The sequence below is a fragment of the Protopterus annectens genome, chromosome 6.part0 (assembly GCF_019279795.1).
Source record: "Protopterus annectens isolate FY-2018-M chromosome 6.part0, PAN1.0, whole genome shotgun sequence".
Lineage (NCBI taxonomy): Eukaryota > Metazoa > Chordata > Ceratodontiformes > Protopteridae > Protopterus > Protopterus annectens.
Window position 1 is genome coordinate 1,196,442,636 of NC_056737.1, and position 12,853 is coordinate 1,196,455,488.

The following is a 12,853-nucleotide window of genomic DNA, read 5'->3' on the forward strand; positions in this document are numbered from 1 at the left end:
TTTATAAGTTGCACAACATAAAATGATTTCCTCACTACTGTAGATATATGATAGTCAAAGGCTAGATTACTAAGTATGTCTGTCCCTAAGTCCCTAACTACTGGGTCAACTCTAAGGGGTGTGTTGTCAATATGATAGCTACCAGGGGTGGATGACTTCCGGAAGGACACTATTATGCATTTCTTGGCATTTAGTTTTATTCCATGGCTCTGACACCAGTTGTTTGTCTATGTCAGCCCCTCCTGAAGAACATTTATGTCAGTGCAATTCACAAAAAAAAATAATAAACCAAAGCTTTTAGCATCTTATTGAAAACTTACGTGTACACAGAAGCAGATCCATATCCCACTTTTTTCTTCAAACTATACTGCAATGTTTTAGGTAATTTGAAGGCAGGGGTGAAGTTTGCAGGTTTTGGAACTCCTTCCACATAGTTCCCATAACTGCAAGAAGTACAAAATATATAATTTATTGACACATATTATGAGATAAACCTTGAGGTCAACAAGTTTAAAAAGTTCAGACTTTAACAATTGTCAGAATTGTACAATAAACTCATACCGAAGGTTATTGTGATAGTGAAGACGTAGTTATGAAAATAAGGTGTAATTTTGCAATTCTGGTAAAACAAATGTATCATTAAAGATAGAAACTTAGGATTAGATTCAGAGATGTGAACTATACAGAGAGGTCCAACACACACTGAAGTACAGGAAAAGAACAAGTCCTGATCCAGAAACAACTGCACAACATGGCTGCTGGTGTGCAGTACATAGATAAATATAGTAAACAGCCTGAATATGAGTGCTAAAAATGCATTATATAATAGTTACAGAGGTATATAACATACTGAAAACCAAGCAGGTTACTGGTGTGCAGTACATAGATAAATATAGTAAACAGTATGAATATAAGTGCTAACATAGATAAATACAGTAAACAGTATGAATATAAGTGCTAATGCATTATATCATAGTTACAGAGGTATATAACATACTGAAAACCAAGCAGGTTACTGGTGTGCAGTACATAGATAAATATAGTAAAAAGCCTGAATATGAGTGCTAAGGGATTTCAGAGACAGCGAAATGCATTATATAATAGTTACAGGGGTATATAACATAAATTCATTATATCATAGTTACAGAGGTATATAACATACTGAAAACCAAGCAGGTTACTGGTGTGCAGTACATAGATAAATATAGTAAACAGCAGGAATATGAGTGCTAATGGATTTCAGAGACAGCCATACTAAGGGTACCTAGAGAAATGCATTATATCATAGTTACAGAGGTATATAACATACTGAAAACCAAGCAGGTTACTGGTGTGCAGTACATAGATAAATACAGTAAACACCCTGAATATGAGTGCTAAGGGATTTCAGAGACAGCCATACTAAGGGTACCTAGAGAAATGCATTATATCATAGTTACAGAGGTATAGCACATACTGAAAACCAAGTAGGTTACTGGTCCGCAGTACATAGATAAATATAGTAAACAGCAGGAATATGAGTGCTAACGGATTTCAGACACAGCCATACTAAGGGTACCTAGAGAAATGCATTATATTATAGTTACAGAGGTATATAACATACTGAAAACCAAGCAGGTTACTGGTAAGATGTACATAGATAAATACAGTAAACAGCCTGAATATGAGTGCTATGGGATTTCAGAGACAGCCATACCAAGGGTACCTAGAGAAATGCATTATATCATAGTTACAGAGGTATACCTGCAGCAAGGACAGGTCGCTATGCAGGGCCTCAACCAGTCCTCCAACACATGGACACACTTGAAGTTATGTCAGTGTTTCTCTGTTTTTGTCATTAACCATGTATAAAACTTCTACTTATATTATAGCACAGCCCAACCTGTCTCAGGCTCTGCTTAAGTAGTAAAGGCAATGTAGTATGGTGTGATAATTTAACATGGAGAATACACTAGTCATCGTGGGGCTGGGTCGGGTAGGGATATCTATGGTGTGGTTACTGAGCATGGAAAGTACACTAGTCATCGTGGGCCTGTGTCGAGTAGGGGATGTTTTAGCATAAGATATGTCAGGTGAAAGAAATACAGATCAGACAGGAAAACCAGAGAGGGAGGTTATAAATGACAACTAGGGAAAAGGGCCCTCTTGAGATATATCATAGCCACTATATCAGAAGGAGATCAGAGTTCCTGATCTTTGGGCCAGTACTAGTCTCTATAAAGGTTTCTCATGAAGAGAGCTACAGATGAAAGATGAAGGCAGTCTGTAAGATGTTTCTGAAATCTGGAAAAGGACCAGGAGCTGTTGTTACGTAAAGAGAACCCTCTTGGATATAACAGAAAGTTAACTGACACTTGTAAATACTAGCTGTTTATTAGCTAGTTTGAGGAAAACACTGGGCATTCTGGGATACTGAAATTATTTAACAGAACTTTGGAAAAGAAATTAGCAATGCCATAAAGGGATTATAGGAAATACAAGGTGTCTGCATCACAAAACCATTTAATCTTTGTCCATAGAATTCCTCTTACTGTATTCTCCTTTTCAGGAACAGCAAAGCAGTTCAGTCCTTTACTAAATTTATGGGCATCCATTCAGTCACCTAAAGTTTCCTTTGAAGGATGCTGGGGTGTCACTTTGTATAACTTTCAGGGGAAGTCTGTTCCAGAGGTGGGGTAAGCATTTGGGTAATCAATTTGTTTTTCCTCTGCATTTTATATATTGCTGGAGATTTAAATCCCTATTCTGGTATTTGTGGAATTATTTGATTTGAGAAAATACAGGACATCAAAGAGGATGGTGGGGTCCTTAATGTGGTAACTTGCAAAGCACGACTCACTCCACAAAAGCCTATAAGAAACAATGTAAATAGATATCACTTCAAGCCTTTCATAAGTATCTCAGGGATTTTAAGTCAACAATCTTCTTGGTTAAGAACTTCTGTGGTCCTTCCAGGTACATAATATGTCTAGAAAGGTACATCCTAAAAATGCATTTTATCAATAATTGGACTATTTAGGATTGAATACAGAAGGGTGATAACTTATTTGAACCTCATTGATATATGCATTTAAATATTAGTTGTCATAAATAGAAGGATATTCTTACTACTGTTACCATGTGGTGGTCAGAGGAAATAGGATTGTCAACCTAGATTACAGGACTCCAGACTACATCATCATACTGGAGTGGGCTATCCCCTATATTGTGCATTAAGGGAGAAACCTGTTTATCATAAGTGATATTACACTTTTTTATCTAATTTAACTTCCTTGTCCATATGCTAGTTGTTTATTAGGGTTAGTGTTTGCTGCAGAGGCATAACTGGTTCAACCAACACCTTGGGATGGTCCATGAAGTAGCACCCCTCCCCACCCCAGACCCATGACCCTCCATGCCACAGTTCATCATTGGAAGGACAAGATAAAAAGTTCACACGTTGCTTTCTGTACTAGCATTCAGAAATGATGGTACAGAAAGAAGACTACAGAAACAGCACTTCTGGATTGTGCCCCTTAACCACTTGTGCCCGGCCCATATACCCCATTTGCCCCACCCTTGCTATGTTACTATCATGTTGTAATGAATGAGTATCAGAAGGAGATTTGACAATAATGAACAGTTTTCAGTCATCTGCAGAACTAGTTAACCAAAGGTCCTGATTCCTAATCTCAACATTGGAGAAATTGATACATAACAGGAAGTGTCCTGGTACTGAGTCCTGATGCAGCCCTGCCCACCTCAGCAGAAGGCTAATTACTGATAATTAAACTGACCTTTTATGTGGCTCATCTGACCTTGTGTGGTACATTGTGTGAGAAGCATCACTACTCTTGTGCACATACAAGGATTTGCTGTGCCAAAGAGGGTCCTTGGGAGAAAGGAGGTTGTTTGGAGAAGTCATGTTCTGTTGTTGTAACTCTTCTATAAAGTAAAAAAAAAAAATGGTGTACAAAAATTGCATAGGTTATATTCTCTTCAAAGTGAACAATGCATCTGAGGCTGTGGTGAACACTGACAAGGCTTTAGTGAACCCTGATGAGGCTTTAGTAAACCCTGATGAGGCTTTAGCGAACACTGATAAGGCTTTAGTGAACACTGATGAGGCTTTAGTGAACACTACTACAGTACAGCTCTTCAAACAACTTTCCCGGAAAGATGCACAGACACTGATTAACGCCTGCTCAACCTCGACCAGTAGCTATCAGTTGCATTAACCCAATCATCATGTCACAAAGGCCACCAAAAATTGGTTCAGCTTTTAATAAACTTAGAATGAAAGAGGGCATGGAAGTATGCCTAGTAGCATTTGAAACAGGCAGCTTGACAAAGCAGTCCCCAAACTGAGTGCCCTGGGTACTTTCCTCACATTTGACCAGGAACTCAGTAAATGCATACCCGGACTTTAAGAATGTTGATGCACATAACTACTGAAAAAAATGAAAGATGAAATACTGGCCAGGCCTGGAGCTTCTCCCAAGTCTCAGTCACTTACATTTCACAACTAGACACTTGATATGAGCAGACTAATAGAATCACAAATGGGTGGCTCATAACATATTTTGAAATTGGAGCTAGAACCTCATGTAAATAATGTAAATAAAATTCTAGATAATATTGTAATAGGGTGCTACCTACTAACTTAACACACTCACTCCAGTGGAGCTCTGGAGGTTTGTACTCTTAACTCCCAATGTCTACACTCTGAGGTTTTTACAAAATCAGGTTACAGCCACACATTTCAAACAAGTGTTCATATCACTGGAGTCATAAGGGTTATTAAAGAAATGTAAATGGCAAACTGTTCCACATAAACATATCTTTAAAGTGGTAGTGATCTTTAGATTGTAATAAATGCAGTAAATATTCATTTTGTAATATTTTGTAAAGAGCTTATACAATATTGATAACCATTCAAGCTCCATGCATTTTATTCATTGATCTGTGAACTCTCATATAAGGCTAAGCAGTTTTGTCTGTATTACTTGATTATTGAAATATTTAGAAAAATATGAACATTGTTCCAATATAAATAAATGGTATATGAACAACATTTGATATTTCTTAAGCAGCACCTAATATCAATGCAGTTGTGTTGCACATCATGTAAGCTTTGAGAAGAAATCTTTCAACAGCTTGTATGTAGCATGGTTTAACATTACTGATGCGAATATGAACAGGAATTATTAAATGCCTAGAGGTATCAGTTAGATTGTAACTGCTGAAGTACCTGGAGATTTCACTCTGCTGTAATGTGTTAAGAAAATGGGTATTGCGAGAAATACATGGTCCCATAGAATAAACTAAGGGAAACAGGAGTGGAAGCCGAGGAAAAGATAGATAACTAGGATCATAGAGGATTACTAGGCTATCGATCCAGAGGTAATTTTAAGCCTACCTGTTTAAACCCAGTGTAATACTGTAGCGGTACTAGTCAATATCCAGGATTTCATTTAATGATAACTGCCCATGTCCAGGAGGGTTCTGGGTGCTAACCCTGGTAAGAATTTATGGTGCCCCATCCACTCATCCAGGTTCCTCTTGAACGGTGTCATAGACGTGCTCTGTTTGACATGAATTGGTAGCCTGGTGCAAAGATGTGGCAGTTGCTGGGACATAAATCTGTCCCTCTAGAATATCCTATTAAAGTCACAGGCTATATTTAAGTCCCTAGAATGTGTAGCCCTAGACCTATTTGATTTATGGATATGCAGTAAGTTCATTAGGTTTGGGTCTTGGTTTGCTCTGTAGATCAAGCATACGTCTCCCCTAAGAAGTCTATATGATACGCAGTATAGTGACAGGGATTTTAGTTGGTCAGTGTAAGGCACATGTGGAGGCCCTTGATCTTCTTTGTTAGAAACCTCTGAGGTGTCTCTAATTGTTGTAGGCGCTTAGTATGGTACACACCGAATGAGGCGTTATATTCAATTTTGGGCCAGATAAGTGCTGAGTATGGGGGGGTTAACTTCTTTTGCTTTTGAGGTTATGTTTTTACTAATCAAGTGAGCTACATGGAAAGCTTTCCTTACAATGATAGACACGTGGTGGTCAAAGTTCAGGCCACAGTCAACCTGTGATCCCAGATCCCTTACTACTTCATGGATACTTACAGTATTGTTATTGATTTGATAGTGTGAAGGGACATTCTTTGTGCTGAAGGGGAATGATGGTGCATTTCCTTGCATTCAGTTTGAGACCATGACTAATACACCAGCCACTGGTCTGCATGAGACCATCCTGGAGTATACTGACATCATTTAGGGATTCAATGATTACACCTAGTCTGCAGTTGTCTGCAAACTTGGTCAGCCACAACCCTTTAGTTTTAACCTTAACTTTTGAGAAGTATATACCAAACAGTAGGGGGCCCAGCACTGACCCCTGTGGCAACCCACTGGTAACAGTGTTTGTCTGGTTTGTGAGCCAGTTGGCAACCCATCTTACAATGAAGGGGTTTACATTCAGTTTGCTGTTTATCGGTAATGCCTGAATGTGGGATTGTGTCAAAACCTTTTGCTAAGTTGAGGTATGTTGTGTGCACAGACTTGCTATCATCAGTGGCCTTGGTCACACTTTCAAAGAAATCCACCAGGCTTAATAGAAATAAATTGTATATTAAAAGGTAAAAGGAGAACTTAAGCTGAGTTTTAAGCTTTCCCCTGTTGCATCAAAGCAGAAACAGAAGCTTCATTTTAAGTTAAAGAAACTAAGATGACTATGAAGAAGAGAAAGTGTGACTACAAGAAGAAAATTATTCTCATGAGTTATGTTCCACAGATGATCAGCTAGACGAAGGGAAGAAACCTGCAACCTTATTTAAAAAAGAAGAGGCCATAGTCTCCACTTCATGTCAGAATACTAGTGAAAATAATGCTGACTTGGCTTACATCCAAATAAGACATTTCAGTTCCAAGAAGGTGCAATGGAAAGAAAATATTCTATTCAAGATTAGAGAGATAATAGCAACATTGTAATGGGAAACAAGGGAACAGAATAGTTCTGCTTCAGATTAATACATTGAATCAGTTCTGCTTCAGATTGATACATTGAATTAAGAAATACATTATTTGATACTTGCAGTATGGTAAAGACCCAAACACCAGATTCTCTCCATGGCTCACAAGCCGAGACAGAAATTGTAGTAGTACTCTAAACTGAATAATCAAAAAAGTCAATAGTAGAAGAATTAAAGCGGAAAACCTCAAGTAAACACAGCCCAATATTTTAAATGCAAATAAAGGGGAAAAACAAGCAGAAAAAAGAAATATGCTGACAGATGGAGTGATATCCACTGAGTTAAACATGGAGGGGCCAAGGGAACTAACTGCCATAGTTATAAGCAAGACTGATGAAGTAATGCTAAAATACATATTTATGGAAATGAAATAGATGAATGAATCAATCATTAACTATATAAGACACAGTAACAGAACAATGGATGAAGTTATGGAGGGTGTAAATGAGAACTCTGATATGATACAGGGACTGGTTCAAGAAAATCAATAGCTTAAGGCCAGACTGCTAGCTTCTGAAGCAAGACTTGAGTTAATGGCAACCATGTTGATGGATCAGGAAGGGAGGGTGAGATAAAAAAACTGTGAATCACTTGAGTTCCAGACGGTATGGAAGGGAGAGTCTATAAAGGCTTCATAAAAACAGTTGGCACATTGGGAAATACACCAAAAGATGAACTGCATGTGAAAAACTTACTTGGACACCAAATTTCAAGTGGCACCCCCACAACACCTGATATTAGTTTAACTTTCAGCTTATATTATTGGCCAAACCATGGAAATCAGGGCAAAAACTTCATTGTGGAAAAGCGATTGTATTCATAAATTTAGACTTCCCAACAGCCACCATTAAAAGGCTGGCTGAGTACACTCCAGTAGTGGAGGAGAAGGGGATGGAGATTTAAGTTAATTTACCCAGATAACCTAAAAATCATATTTTAAGATGGCATGCAGTCTTTTGACTCACTAGAAGAAGACTTGGCAACCATAAACATGAGAGAAAATTTAAGAGCCACCAGAGTCACAGGGAAGCATATGGACAGAAGATGAACAGAAATAAGAGATGGACATGTTTCTCAGTAAAACAGACATTCACATAGGTGAGTGCTTTATATAACATCATGTAAAAATGAACAAAACCAAAACGCCAAGACCTATTTATCCTGAAGCCAGGGCAAAGAAGCACAGTAATACAAAGTAGTATCCAATGAACGTGTTTCCAGTCCGCTGTGAATGTGAAAGTAATCCAAGAAGCTTTACTCCAAACTTTAGTTGAACGCTATTTATTAATCAAAAAAAGAGCGTTTTCGCCGTGGTTAAAACTACGGCTTCTTCAGAACAAAACAAATTTAAAAAGACCGCCTGCTTCTTTATAAATAATACGTGCACAGCGTGGCTTAGTGATTAACTAAATTAAAGAAACAGTGCATCAAAGCCAGGCTGTACGCACGTCAAACACCAATGTGTAAATCCATATTCACTAAAAATAAACAAATGCATTTAAAACTACATCAACAACTTTGTTTAAATACTGTTCATATAACCTACTTCAATACTATTAAAAGCAACTAATTCAACACTCAAATATAATTGATAATATAGGTACAAATAAGTAAAAATAAATTAACATTCAGAAATGAAAATGCACATACCAAAAGCTTATGTATTTGTCTTCAATTTGGTAAGTTATTACACGTAGATGTCTGCATAGTTCTATTATCTAAAGTGAACTAGTGTGTAAGAAAGTCATCAATACAAAACCTTGACCAAGAAGTATATTAACCATAAGCTAAGTGTAGCAACATAATAAACAAAATACAAGTTACCTTGAATTTAATGTATTACTACTCATAAATACCTAGTATAATTCAATTATCTAATATAGTCTATACAAGACCATAACTAAGTAAAATAAGCAGCAAAAATATAATAGAAAAAACTAGTAATCATAAAGAACAATCAATTATAAGAACTAGTATACATAACCTATACCAATATATATTGATTTATTGAGTATAGGAAAGTTTTTAATATTTAGAAAATGTGTGTATAAAAAATGATGAAAATAAAACCTTTATCAAAGTAGTTAAAAATCTATTTATAGTCTAACATCATCTCATATAATTCCTCATCTTTAGAATACAAGAAATATTACAATGGTCATTCAACCCTGGAACGCAAAAGGAGTTCAACAGGAGTTGCCATTCTAGATGTTCTTCATCTCACATTGCTGCAGTCCTTACACTTGAGTAGTCCGCTGTCCTCGGTCTGCCCGAATATCAAAGTATAAGGCTGACGTCGGTCAAGGCGCATTTGACTGACATCAGGACGTCAGGGTACAAATGCGCATGACCGACGTCATATCCTCAGTCTTTTTTGCCGCATGGTCCGATGCAGAAGCAGCATTGCAAGTGCAGGTTGGCGTTCTGAGATTTTTCGTTTTGAGTTTCAGACCGAGTCAAAGTTGGCTAAGTACCCGTTGGGGATTATTTTAGTTTTTCTTGCCTCAGTGGTTTACCGGATGTCAGAAAAGTGAATAATTGCATTTCTTGTGGGAAACAGATACCGCATAGAGATTATCATACTTTGTGTATTCCTTGTTTAGGGCCTGAGCACGACGTTGTTGGCTGTCGCTCTTGTGCTAGATTTAATAAACGCACTATAAAGAGAAGGTTGGATTGTGCCAGGTTAGTCTTTGGGAAGCGGTGCAATTATAAAATGCCTTTCGGATGCTCCGACGCCCGCTTCTTCTTGAAGCGCAAGGACAAAGCAGTTAAGCCTAGGCTGGAAGAACCGTCTGTACCAGACGCCGGTTCTTTAGAGGTGTCGGTGGAGCCGGTGGTTCCACCGGAGATTTCTTTGGGTTCCCAGGGTGAGACTTTGTTATTGCAGGATGTGGCCTCTCAGGAGGCAGGTCAGGCTGAAGGGGCTTCTCAGGTTACTTTACTCCCCTCCCTTCCTAAGGTGGTTAGGCCCTCTCCTTCTGTTGCCAAGGCTTCTCCCAGGGGCAGGCCAGGTTTAGCTTCAGTTGGTGTCACCCCTAGTTCTTCAGGAACTGTGCCCAAGAAGCATATGCTTAAAATGGCAGAAGATTTGATTACTTTGATTAGGGTTCTTTGCCCCTCCTGATAAGAGACCTAGGGTGGAGCCTGAGCCAGGGAGTTTTGAGCAGGCTTCAGATGTTTCAGAGTCTTCGGCTGAAGACTTGCAGGAGTATTCTCCTTATTCTGACTCTGATGTGGATGATTCTACTCCTTCTGCTTCTCCTCCTGAGGATTTTTCTTTTCAGAAACTCTTCATTCTATGAGGGAGCATTTTAAGTGGGAAGGCCAGGACTTCTCTGATTCCAGGAAAAGGCTTAGGAAATTTTTGTTTTTACCCCAGCATAGGCCTTTGGCTATACCTCCTGTTTTAGATGTGGTGGAAGATGTTTTTGCAGAGGCTTCACTTAATCCTGATTCTTTGCCTCCTGCTCCTGTTAAACCTGATAGATATTACAGGGTGCCTGAAGCTCATAAGTATCTTTTTAAGAGTCCTAGGGCAGACCCAGAAACTGTTAGTCAGGGCCCTAAAGGTGTTAAGGCTTCTGTTGTCAAGAATCCGGTTCCTTCAGACAAAGAGGCCAAAGCTTTGGATAGATGGGGAAAGAAAGTTTATACTTCTTCCACTCTAGCTATGAGGGCTTTGAATTGCCAGTTTCACATGTTAAAATACCAAAACTATCTCCTTTCACAATTGAAGTCTAAGGTTGATGCTCTGGCGGAAGGTATTGATTGTAAAGAATTGCAAGATTTAGTACATGTTTCTGAACAGGTGGGTAAGCATTCTTTGCAATGTGGTTTTGATGCTGTACAGGCCTCGTCTAGGGTGGCTGCCACTGGGTCAGTTCTTCGCAGGCACGCCTGGCTGAGGGATCAGAATTTATCTAACCATGTTAAAACAAGGATTTTAGATGCTCCTTTACAATCTGATGTGTTGTTTGGTTCTCCTGTTGAGACAGTTTTAAAGAAAATGGAAGACAAGGCTAAGTCTATGCAGACTGTTAAAGATTTTTTGCAGGTTCAGCCTCCAAAGTTTAGTAGAAATTGGCCTACTAAGGGGTGGATGTATCCTTCTTATGATTCCCAGTCTAGGGGTAGATCTAGACGTGGTAGAGGCAGAGCTCAGGGTTCTTTCAGGCCTCGAACAGGGAGTTCTCCTGCACAGTCTTCAGGTGAGGGCAGGGGTCAGTCCTTTCGTAAACAGATCCAATGACCTACCTTTTCAGCTGCCAGAGCCTTCTCGTCTGGCAGCACCTTTGGGAGGAAGGTTGGCACTTTTCAAAGAAAATTGGAGTTTAATTACCCAAGACAGATGGGTATTGGATATCATACACCACGGTTACAGGTTTTATTTCCATACCTTACCTCCTTTCAAAGGCATGCCAGACGTTCCTCCTCCACAAAGAATAGAGGCTCACAAGCAAATTTCTCTGTTACTCCAACTAGGGGCCATTCAGCCGGTCCCTCTGCCAGAAGTGGGCCTAGGATTTTATTCTCGCCTGTTCCTCGCACTCAAAGAAAGGGAACACGTGGAGACCAATTTTGGACTTATCTATCCTCAACACTTATCTGGACATTTCCAAGTTCAAAATGTTGACGCTACAGCAGCTTTTACCTCTGCTGGGCAAAGATCATTGGATGGTAACTTTAGATCTCAAGGAGGCTTATCTTCATGTTCCTATCAGACGGAGTTGCAGGAAGTATCTGCGTTTGAGCTGGGACTTCTCATTATCAGTTCTCTGCATTGCCCTTTGGCTTATCTACTGCCCAGAGTGTTCACGAAGGTTCTGGCTCCAGTGATAGCTTTCCTCAGGTTAAAAGGAATACAGATTTATCCTTATTTGGACGATTGCCTAATTCTGGCTCAAGGAAGGGACGAGCTTCTTCATCATTTGGGTTATGTGATAGCAGTGCTAAGATGCCTGGGGTATTCTGTGAACGAAATAAAGTCCAGTCTAGTACCCTCTCAAGACATGTGCTTTCTGGGTGTGAGACTGAATACAGCATCCCAGATGGCCTTTTGACCCCGGACAAACAAAAGAATCTTTCCCTTTACTTTCATCAGTTGTCTCATCAGTCCGGCTGACTGCAAGGACAGTCCTTCAAGCCTTAGGGTTCATGGCATCTTGTATTCTGGTGCTTCCCAATGCCAAACTGCATATGAGGAAGCTACAATGGTATCTCAAAATGTATGGACACAGCACTGCCAGGATTTGGACACTGTCATTCCAATAATACCTTGCATTCAAAAGGAATTTTGTGGGCTCTCAGGAATGTCACCTAAACAAGGGACTCTCTGTGACCCGCCAGAGGCTAAGATCCTAACGACGATAGATGCCTCAGACAAAGCTTGGGGAGCTCATCTGAATGGAAAGTGATACACAACACAAGTGCAGCCAGACTACAACAATCTACATATCACTCTTGAAAGAGATGTTAGCAGTCCAGTTTGCATTAATAGCCTTCAAGGAGTTTACTTCTTCCAGGGCAGGTGTTGATTCTAACAGACAACACAACTGTCATGTGGTACACATCAACAAGCAGGATGAACACATTCTTCCTCTCTATGGCAATGATTTGATTTGTTTTGAGACTGCTCTCAGTTTAAAGCTAAAATATCTTCAGGCAAGGTTTCTGCAGCACAGAACTCCTTAGCAGATGTGTTGAGCAGACAAATTATGGATCCCCACGAGTGGAAATTGGATCCTCATGTATTTCAGAAATTGACAGTGTCATGGGGAACTCCAGACATAGATCTGTTCGCTTCCCCACTAAACCACCAGCTGCCAAAGTTTT

General features: G+C 39.4%; 1 long non-coding RNA gene across 1 annotated transcript in view; it reads right to left on the bottom strand.

Annotated features, from left to right (window-relative positions):
• Positions 1-326: 326 nt before the first annotated feature.
• The window catches only part of LOC122804102, a 91,768-nt gene continuing 79,241 nt past the window's right edge, over positions 327-12,853 (bottom strand). Inside the window, exon 3 of the long non-coding RNA XR_006365179.1 lies at positions 327-443. This is a non-coding gene — a long non-coding RNA (uncharacterized LOC122804102). The remainder of the gene's footprint in view (positions 444-12,853) is intronic.